Source organism: Galeopterus variegatus, unplaced genomic scaffold, assembly GCF_000696425.1.
Source record: "Galeopterus variegatus unplaced genomic scaffold, G_variegatus-3.0.2 Scaffold2533, whole genome shotgun sequence".
NCBI lineage: Eukaryota > Metazoa > Chordata > Mammalia > Dermoptera > Cynocephalidae > Galeopterus > Galeopterus variegatus.
The window spans coordinates 263,120-274,765 of record NW_007728644.1 but is presented as its reverse complement, the minus strand read 5'-3'; positions in this window follow the sequence as shown (position 1 = coordinate 274,765).

Here is an 11,646-nt window from a genome sequence, read left to right as displayed (position 1 = left end):
TTCTTTCATATACCAGTTTGCCATTTTTATGTTTTCTTTTAAAAAATATCTATTCAGGTCATTTGCCAATTTTTTTAAGTTAAATTGTTATTATTTTTCTGTTATTATGTTTCCTGTATTTTTTGAATTTGAATTCCTTGTTGGGTGAATAGTTTACAAATATTTTCTTCTATTCTGCTGGCTTCCTCTTTGCTATGTTCATTGTTTGTTTTGCTGTGAAGAAGCTTTCTGGTTTGATGTAATCCCACATGTCTATTTTTACGTTTGTTGCCTGTACTTCACGAGTCTTCTCCATGTAGTTTTTGCCTGGTTAATGTCTTGGAGTGCTTCCCCTATGTTTTGTTCTAGTAGTTTTATAGTTTCAGGTCTTATACCTTGGGCTGATTTGGGCATATGATTAGGTATAGGGGTCTAGTTTTTTTTCTTCTGAATTTGGATATCCAGTTTTCCCAGGACTATTTACTGAAGAGGCTGTCTTTTGCCCAATATATGTTCTTGGATCCTTTGTCAAAAATCGATTAGTTGTAGATATGTGGATTTATTTCTGGGTTGTCCTGTTCCATAGATCCATGTGTCTGTTTTTGTGCCAGTACTATGCTGTTTTGATTACTATAGCTTTGTAGTATATTTTGAATTCAGGTTGTGAAATGTCTCCAGCTTTGTTCTTTTTGCTCAGGATTTCTTTGCCTATTCAGAGTCTTTCATGATTCCATATGAATTTTGAGATTTTATTTTTTCTATTTCTGTGAAGAAGTCATTGGTATTTTGACAGGGATTGCATTGAATCTGTAGATCACTTTGTGTAGTAGGGTCATTTTGACAATATTAAATTCTTGCAACCCATGAACATGGAATGTTATTCCATTTTTTGTGTGTCTTCTTTAATTTCTTTCATCTGTTTTGTAGTTTTCAATGTAGAGATCTTTCACCTTCTTGGTTAAATTTATTCCCAGGTATTTTACTTTCTTTGTAGGTGTTGTAATAGGATTGCTTCCATGATTTTTTTCAGCTACTTTGCTGTTGGTGTATAGAATTGCTAGTGATTTTTGTATATTGATTTTGTATCCTACAAGTTTACTGAATTTGTTTATCAGTTCTAAGTGTTTTTTGGTAGAGTCTTTAGATTTTTCTATACAAAAGATCATGTCATCTGCAAACAGAAACAATTTGACTTCCTCTTTTTAAATTTGGATGCTCTTTCTTTCTCTTGCTTAATTTCTTTGGCTAGAATTTCTAGTACTGTGTTAAATGAGAGTGGTGAAAGTAGGCATTCTTGTCTTGCTCCTGTTCTTAGAGAAAAAGCTTTTAACTTTTCACCATTCAATATGATGTTAGCGATGGGTTTGTTGTACATTGCCTTTATTGTGTTGAGATACTTTTCATCTATACCATAATTGTTGAGAGTTTTTATCATGAGGAGATATTGAATTTTGTCAAATGTTTATTTTGCATCTATTGAGATGATCATGTGGTTTTTGTCCTGTATTTTGTTGATGTGCTGCATCACATTTATTGATTTGCATATGCTGGACCATCCTTGTATCCCTGGGTTAAATCCAACTTAGATCATGGAGTATAATCTTCTGATGTGCTGTCAAATTTGGTTTGCTAGTATTTTGTTGAGAATTTTTCATTTATATACATCAGGGATATTGTCCTGTAGTTTTCTTTTTTGTTTGTGTCCTTGTCTGATTTTGGTATCAGAGTGATGCTGGTCTCATAGACTGCATTGGGAAGAATACCCTGTGCTTTGATTCTTTAGAATAGTTTGAAAAGAAATGGTATTAATTTTAGTATTATTAATTANTAGTTCTCCTCTGATCTTTATTCTTTCTTTTTATCCACTAATTTTGCGAATGAATTGTTCTAGCTTTTCTAGTTCCTTGAGGTACAATGTAATATTGTTTACTTTAAATCTCTCTACTTTGCTTTTCTAGTTCCTTAAGGTGTAATTTTAGGTATTTTATTTAAAATCTTTATACTTTTTTATATCAGCACTTATTGCAGTAAATTTCCCTCTTATTGCTGATTTTGCAATATCCATAAATTTTTGTGTGTTGTGTTTCTATTTTCATTTGCTTAAAGCATTTTTTGATATTCTGCTTAATTCTTTCTTTGACTTGTTGGTCACTTAGGAGCATGTCGTTTAGTTTCCATGCATTTGTACAGCTTCCAAAGTTTCTCTTGTTATTAATTTCTGGTTGTATTATATTGTGATCTAAAATGATACTTGATATGATGTCAATTTTTAAAAATTTGTTGAGACTTGATTTGTGGCCTAATATGTGGTCTATTTTGGAGAATAGGTTTCTTGTTGATTTCTTTTTTTGTCTAGATGACCTGTCCAATATTGAGAGAGTGTTGACAGAAGGATGCTGATGACTCCAACTATTATTGTATTAGGGTCTATCTCCCATTTTTGCTCTATACATCTGGGGCTGACCTATTGGTCCATATATATTTACAATTGTTATATACTCTTGCTAAATTAATTCCTTTATCATTATATGATGATAATGCCCTTCTTTGTCTCTCTTTAAAGTTTTTGGTGTAAAGTCTATTTTATCAAGTGTAAGTATAGCTACTCTTGCTCACTTTTGGTTTCCACTTGAGTGGAATATTTTTTCCATCCGTTCACTTTTAGTCAATGTGTGGGTTTACAAATAAGTAAAATTTCTTGTAGGCAGCATATAGTTGGGTCTTGTTTTAATTCATTTAGACAGCCTATATATTTTAAATAGGAAATTTAAACCATTTATATTCAAAGTTATTAAAAGCTATTTCCTTGCTCCTGGAATTTTTAAATTGTTTTATAGTTGTTTTATATATTCTTTGTTTCTTTCTTTCTTTTACCACTTGTCTTGGTATTCGATAATTTTCTGTAGTGAAAAGGTACACTTTTTTTCTCTTTCTCATTTCTCTATTTTCTCTACCAGTGAGTTTTATGCTTTGCATGTTATCATAAAAGTAGTTATTGTCCTTTTGCTTCCAGATGTAGTACTCCCTTAAGGATTTCTTGCAGGACTTGTCTAGTTATGATATATTCCTTCAGATTTTGTTTGTCTTTGAAAAAGTAAGTATTTCTATTTCATTTCTGAAGGATAGATTTGCTGGGTATATTATTCTTGGCTGACACATTTCTCTTGCTGTTTTTGAATTCTTTCTTTGTCTTTGACTCTTGACAATTTGATTGCAATGTATCTCAGAGTGGGCCTTTCTAGATTAAATTGGGAGATCTTTGAGCCTCTTGGTTCTGGAAGTCCATATATTTCCAAATACTTTGGAAGCTTTCAGTTATTATTTTCTTAAATATGTTTTTGGTGATTTTTCCTTTCTATTCCTTCTGGAACACCCATAGTAGGTACTTTCTATACTTAGGTTGATCTCATAGGCTTTCTTCATTCTTTTTAATTCTTTTTTCTTTCTTTTTGTCTGAATGCATTATTTCAAAAGATGTGTCTTCAAGCTCAGAATTTTTTCTTCTGCCTGATCTAGCCTGTTGCTTAAACTCTCAATTGTGTTTTTTTCTTTATCTCATTTAATCAATTCTTCAGCTCTGCTTGGCCTTTTTTTTTTATATCTATGTCTGTTGAATTTATCCTTCAGATCATGAATTTTTTCTCTGATTTCCTTGTAATTGTGTTTTTTTCTTTATCTCATTTAATCAATTCTTCAGCTCTGCTTGGCCTTTTTTTTTTTTATATCTATGTCTGTTGAATTTATCCTTCAGATCATGAATTTTTTCTCTGATTTCCTTGTAGTGTATATTTGTATTTTCTTGGATCTTTCTGAGTTTCCTTTAGGTTATTGTTTGGAATAACTTTTCAGGCATTTCATAGATTTCCTTTTCTTTGAAGTTTCACATTTTCTGTTTTTTTCAGGTTTCTAATGTCGCTACATTGAAGTCTAGGCATCTGGTGGAAAAATCACTTCTCATTTTATGGGGTAGCTTTTGAAGGGAGAAACTCTTTTTTTCTGTAGGTATGTGATAGTGTCAGTTAGGTAGGGTGTTTGGTTCTGGATGAGTGCAGTAGTATATTCTCCATGTGATTTTTGGACTATATTCAATGTTGGAGTTGTCTGTAATTGTCTTCATTGCCTATGTGCTTGGGTGTTCTGCATCTCATTGCTGGAGTAGATGACATTCAGCAGGGTTGCTGAGGCCACAGATGGGACCTTGAGCTCCTGGGAAATTGCACCATATTTTAGAGAGTGAATGGAATCTTTTGTTTTATCTTATTTATTGCTGATATATAGGAATCTTCCTGAGGTTTATTTGTCTTGTACTTAATTCAGATATCTTATAAATTGTGGTATTTTAAATGGACTTCTTTAAATATCTTTATAAATGAAGATATGTTATTCACAAATATAGATTTTTTTCCAATTTTCAGTAGCTTTTTAATATAATGTAATGATTGCCTATAATTTTAAATAAATTAATCACTTTTATTATTGACCTAAATGTTGGCTTTTATTTAAGTACTTTTGAAATATTTTTAATAAGTACCAAACATATTTATATTTTGGTTGTTTATTTAATTAGAATATTCATTTAATTTCGTTAAATGTCATTTTGTTTCCATTGAACACTTGGTTCTCTTTTCTATTAACTTCTTCCCATGTTCCCCATTTAGAAGGTTATTGTTGAGCAAACAAGCATGTACTGATGGTCCTTAAAAATAAGGTAAATGAGCCAACTAAATAAGCTCACATAGCCAAAGCCAGCATAATTTGGCAATAAGATAAGTAAAATAATATAAATTTTATCCAAGATATAAAATAAATGTCCACGACTTCACATTGACATAAGTAGATGATTAAGCAAATTAATAAATGGAGGAGAAGAGACAAATATCCCATGCAGAAGTGTTCTAAATATCTTATCTAGATACTTCACCCTCAAAGCAGGAGAGCATAGCTCCCCACCCCTTATCTTTGAATTTTAGTGATTTTCTTCTAAATGGTACAGGATGGAAAGAGGAAAAAGAGAAACATTGCAGTGGAGACATCTGAGAAACAATACCTCAGCCAACAGGTGATCAAGTTCAATGTCAACATTCATAAATCATATTGACTGCATGTTTGATATGATGATGAAAGGGACACTTCACCTCTTTTATGTTCCTACAGCAAACCTACAGTCTCAGTCTAACCATCAGAAAATATCAGACAAATATCAATAAAGTGCATTCTATAATACACGTGACCAGTACTCCTCAAAACTAAGTCATGAAAAACATGAAAAGTCTGAGAAACTGTCTTGATTATGAAGAGCCTAAAGAAACATGACAACTAAATGTAATGTAGCATCTTGATGGGATCCTAGAATAGAAAAAAGAACATTAGGAAACAACTAAGGAAATGTGAATAAACTATAGACTTGAATTAATAATAATTTGTCAGTATTGGGAGACTGAATAAACAATGGACTTTAGTAAATAATATGTCAATATTATTTTATTAGTTGATACAAATGTAACATACTTATATAAGATGTCATCTGTGGATGTGGGACATGTGGGAACTATTTACACCACCTACTTATTTCTTCTACAAATCTAAAACTATTCTAAATATATTATATTAAAAATCTAAATATATCTATATTAATAAAAGTGAATAAATAAAGCAGGTAAAATGTGTAGAGTTAATGTATTTTTTAGTACGTTGTTGCCAATTTGATTATGAACATCTCTTGACTCAGCTATATTACCATTCAATCTGTTTTACATCCTGAATATAGCAATATCCCTAAATTATCAATGATGCCTATAGGTAACTGTGAAACCATTGAATCAAAATGGGTGGCCATTGTCCAATTTGTAGTACAAGTGAACATCTGTTAGAAAAAGGAACTAGGTAATTGAAATAATAATTACCCATCATCATCTATTGTAGACTGTGATGGGAGCTAGTACTCCAACTTAGCAGAAACATGAACTTTTATAAATATTGAATGATAATTAATCAAAGTGAAATACTTTGCTCTAAGACATAAACTTTAGTTCTTTAGAAATTAATTGAATTTAAAGTAATATTTTTGTAGGTTTGGGTAACTATTCATTAATACCAGGGGACATTTACAACTGTACAACTTTTAGAACATTTAATAGAAATACAGACTCATAGAGCTGGAAGGAAGATATCTGGTTCAAGTCTCTTGCTTATTCCTTTAAGGAGAGAGATCAAATGACCTGGCCAACACTGTTAGTGTTTGTCATGGAACTTAGAATACATTTTAGTTTTCTACTGCAGCTTAGAATTTGTAGCCAAGAGATTTAGGCTTGGGTCCTGAATGCACCACTCACAGGCTGTGTGCCAGTAAGCTGGTTCTTTACCTTTTATTTTTCTAAGTATTAGTGTTTTTGTTTGTTTGTTTTTACTATGGAATGAGGATAAGAATGATGATATAACAATTCTCCAAGTATTTCATAATTTTGATCAATATTTCAATTACATTATGCACTGGAAGGATATTTTAAAACTCTAAAGCAAACTTGTTAATATTGTCTTATTTTGTCAAGTTTTATCTACTATCTCCCTCCTCTAATTTTCTCTTTCTAAATGGATAAATAAGTAACGAAGTCGTGAAGACTGGTCTTATAGAATTTTTAAAATTTATTTTACGTTTACTCAGTTTTGGATAAATTGAATGTTTTTCATCAATTTCTGTGTCTGTCCTTATATTTTTTATTTTCCTAGTGCTTTCTGTGTACTTTAATTTGCCTTCTTAGGCTTTATAGTACTGAGAATAGGAGAGAGTGTTTCTCTATAGCATTAAAATGTCCTGACTCCTTTTGATTATAATAGTTACTTTCTTCTCCAATGGCTTCTGCCATCATTTTTTCTCCTGGTTTTCCTTCTACTTCTTTGAACAGTCCCTTGCAATCTCTCCTTCCTCCTGTGCCTTAGACAATAGTGATGCTCCAGTTCTATGGTTAGTATCCTTATCTTCTTATTACACATATGCTTCCCTATATAGCTCCATTTAATTTCCATGGCTCTAAGTTTATAGTATACACCAATAAACTTCAAATTTGTATTTCTAGTTCAAATCACTGTCTTGAGTTTTGACTTCTAAATCTAATTACCTACAGTTATTTCTCCCAGAATACCTAATAGGCACATTGAATTCAAAATACCCAAAGATAAAGTCATAGGCCCATACTCCCTTTAATTAATTTCTATAACCTTCCTCCAAACTTTCAACTCATACTAATTTATTGTACAAGTTAGAAATGTGGAAGTTATCTGAAACTTCTTCCTTTCTTTAAATTCTCATTTCTAATTGTGAAATGCATTCCATTGATTTTATTATCTAAATAACTATTAAATCTGCTCCCTCTGCATCCCCACTTTCTCTGTTTTGAATAAGGTTTCTGTTACCTCTCTCCCATATCTTTACAATAGTGTTTCAGGTCAGGTGATCCTGATTTAGGTAATTCATTCATATAATTCACACTTTTCCTTAAGTTTCTAAATTGCTTGCTATGCCGTGTGACTTCTCTGCTTAAAACTGTTCAGTGACTCCCTGTTCATAACACACAAATTAAAGACCTAATTTTCTAGGAAGCAATCAAGGATCTTCATTATCTGGCCTCTGAGAGTCTTTCCAGCCTCATCTTTCTCTAGTTCCCACATTCTATTCTTAAATTCCCAACTGAAAAAGCCTTTTAATAAATGTTTACTCTGTCTAGGATGCCTTACATGTGGTTATTTTAAAGTGTTACAAGATCTCACTCAAATGACACTGCTTATAACTCCTTCAGACAAAATATAGCAGTCCTCATCTCTCTAATAGTGTCTCTGTCATGGTAGTAAAATTAGTTTTTACATATGTATTTGTACCATTAGAGTATGATGCACCATAATATTTTACAAGGTAAAGTAGTCATCCACTCATGGGAATTCACTCAAAAAATTAAGTTAAAAGTGTGAAGTGGTGGAAGATTGCCTTTGGTGTATATTGCATGAATGGTACTAACATAATTAATAAATATCTAGATCTATGGAAGTTAGTATTTTTATTAATATTAGAGTATGATCAACTGTCATGCTTGTCAATGCAGAATTAAGTGAAAGATCAATTGGTATTTGACAAAAATCCTTGGCCCAACTTTCCTTTCAATAAAAGGGCTTTTTTAAAATTTGGTAATAAATTGAAACATTCTGTTCTAAACAGAATAATTTAAGTGTAGTTTATAAATATTTTACATGATGCCCTTTCAGGAAAACTTCTGGCCACTACTATTATACCACCACAAAGTTGTTGTTAAGGTTGGGTCTGTTAATGAACTCTATAAACACATTCAGCATCTGGCAGACATTCCAAGGTGAAAGCCAGGCAGATGGCTAATTTAATATAATCTAAGTGACTTTGGATCAGATAAAGCAATTGAATTAACAACACTTTAACTCCACATACATCAGTTCCCAGCCATTCCCACCATTTCATTCCAGTAGACACTTCTTCGGGATGAAAATCAATGCTAATTGAAAGCTCATATGGTGATGTTTATATCTGTAAAATGTGTGGTTAAATAGCATATTAAAAACATGTGTGCATGAACATTAGGATTGGGAAGTGGGTTTAAGATAGAATAAATCATGATGCCCTTAGAGATGCTTTATGGATTTTAAATCACAAATTGTATTCTATTCATTGTGCCTACTATATTAATCTCAATTTCATTCAGACTCTTTCCATTAGATCTATGAGGATTTATGATTGGTGAATAGTGACTTTCAACTTGCTATCTTGTGGTGTAGGGGCATGTGTGTGTGCACGTATGTGTGTGTGTGTGTGTGCACACGCGTGTGTGTGTGTGTATTGAGAGGGGGTAGGAGAGAGAGAGATAGAGACCAAGAGAGAGAGACAACTTGCTATCTTGTGGTGTAGGGGCATGTGTGTGTGCACGTATGTGTGTGTGTGTGTGTGTGTGCGCACGCGTGTGTGTGTGTGTATTGAGAGGGGGTAGGAGAGAGAGAGATAGAGACCAAGAGAGAGAGATTTTTTTGTTTTTAATACTCTGCACTTGGCAAAGTATATTTTAAAATTATTTTATAAGGAGAGACTCATGTATAACAAGAAGTTGTAAATAATTAGTCTCAAGTATTTTAACCAATGAGTAACAGGAGTAATTTCAAAATTGGTGACTTTTAGCTGTATTGGAAGACTATAGATATTGTAGATAGAAAGCCAAGTGTTTGAATTCTGTTTCTGTAGTTTACAAACTGTATAACATTATATGCTTAGTTTAATTTTTCTAAGGCCCAGGTTTATCAACAGTCAAGCAAAGCTAGTAAACACCACCACTGTGACTATTGAGAGGGCTACATGCTTATAATTCATAAAGCACAGTGTGGGAGGCCACTTAGTGAATACAAAATATTATCAGTGTCTTCTCACCATCATCAACGTTAGTATGATAACCATTGCTATTTCATTGGCTTATTCAATAAGCACTCATTTACTCTTTGAAGAAATCTGTGCTCAGCACTAATAATGAACAGTTAATATAAAGAGGGAGAGATAATAGAAAGGAGTGAAGCCAAACTGCCAGGGTACAAATTCCAGCATCACTCCTTACTAGTTCTGCACCCTTGGACAAGGCACTTAAACTCTCTATGCTCTAGTTCTCTTTCATATGTAAAGTAGAAATATTACCAGCACCTATCTCATAGGGTTGGTGCTTTAAGATGTTAGTAAGAGGGTACTTCAAAAAATTCACAGAAAGATTCATATTATCTTTTAATTTTATTTTTCCACAAACTTTTTGAAGTACCCTCATATATGTCTAGAGCTTTGAACAGGGCTTGGAATACAATAAGCATTATAGAAGTGTAGTGTTAGAGAACACTAGAAACATAAGACCTAAAACTACAAAACGACTAGAAGAAAACATAGGTGAAAAGTTCTGTGATTTTGGTCTGTGCAATTATTTTTGGGATATGAACCCAAAAGCACAGGTCACAAAAGCAAAAATAGACATATGGGATCATATTAAATAAAAAGCTTCTGCAAAGAAAACAATTAACAGAGTGAAGAGACAACCTACAGAATGCAAAGAAATATTCGCAAACCACACATCTGGTAGGAGTAAATATCCAAAATATGTAAAGAACTCAAACACTTCAATAGCAAGAAAACAAATAAACTTGTTTAAAAATAGGGAAAATATCTGAATAAAGGTTTCTTAAAATAACACATACAAATGACAAGGAAGTAGATAAAAAAATGTTCAACATCACTAGTCATCAGGGAAATGCAAATTAGAACCACAATATCACCTCACATCTGTTAAAATGGCTATTATCAAAAAGAGTATTCATAACAAATATTGTTGAGGATGTGAAGAAAAGGAAACCCTTGTATACTGTTGGTGTGAATGTAAATTAGTACAGCTATTAGAGAAAACAGTATGTAGGCTTCTCAAAAACTTAAAAATAGATTTACCAATGGTCCAGCAATCCACTTCTGCGTACATATCCAAAGGAAATGAAATCAGTACTTGAAAGAGATATCTACACTCCCATGTTCATTTCGTTATTATTCACGATAGTCATTGTTTTGAAGCAATCTAAGTGTTCATGAATGAAGGAATGGAAAAAGAAAATGTAATATATAAGCATGATGGTATACTATTCAGCTTTAAAAAGAAGGATATTTCTGATATTTCCAACAACATGGATAGAATTGGAGGACATTATGCTAAGTGAAATGTCAGGGACAGAAAGAAAAATACTGCATCATTTTATTTACATATACAATCTAAAAAGTTGAACTTGTAGAAGTGGAGAATAGAATGTTGGTTATCAGAGGCCGGGGAGAGGGTTAGAGATGGGGAAAGAGGAGAGGTTGGTCAAAGAGTACAAACTACCAAGTTTTAGTTAGACAAGAGAAATAAATTTAGTGATCGATTACACAGCATGGTGCCCACAGTTAATAATAATAATGTATATTTCAAAATTGCAAAAAAAGATTAACATTTAAATATTCTCACTGCAAAGAAATTATAAGTATGTGAGGTGATGGAGCTGTTAATTACCTTGATTTAATCATTGTACAATGTCTACATATGTCACATTATATTGTACTCCATAAATACGTACAATTATTTGTCAATTAAAAATTAAATGAAATTTAAAAACAGAATGTCAGTTGCATGAGAAGGGATGCCTTTACCACAATGTTTATTGCAGCTCTATTTACAATAGCCAACAGTTGGAACCAGCCCAAGTGCCCATCATCAGATGAGTGGATAAATAAAATGTGGCATATCTGCATAATGGAATACTACTCTGCTGTAAAAAGAATGACATAGTACCATTTGCAGCAATGTGGATGGACTTAGAAAAAAATTATATTAAGTGAAATAAGTCAGGCACAGAAAGAGAAATACCACATGTTCTCATTTATTTGTGGGAGCTAAAAATAAATAAATAAATATGCAAACAAATGGTGGGGAGACGAGGTGGGTGGGGAAGACAACACAACCATCACAACAATCCCTCGAACTTCTTAAGACAAGTGAGCAGATATGATGTTGACCAGGGGGAGCGGGGAGAGGGAAGGGAGGAGAAGGAATTGGTAAAGGGACATGAAAATCAACTACATTGTATATTGATAAATTAAAATTAAAA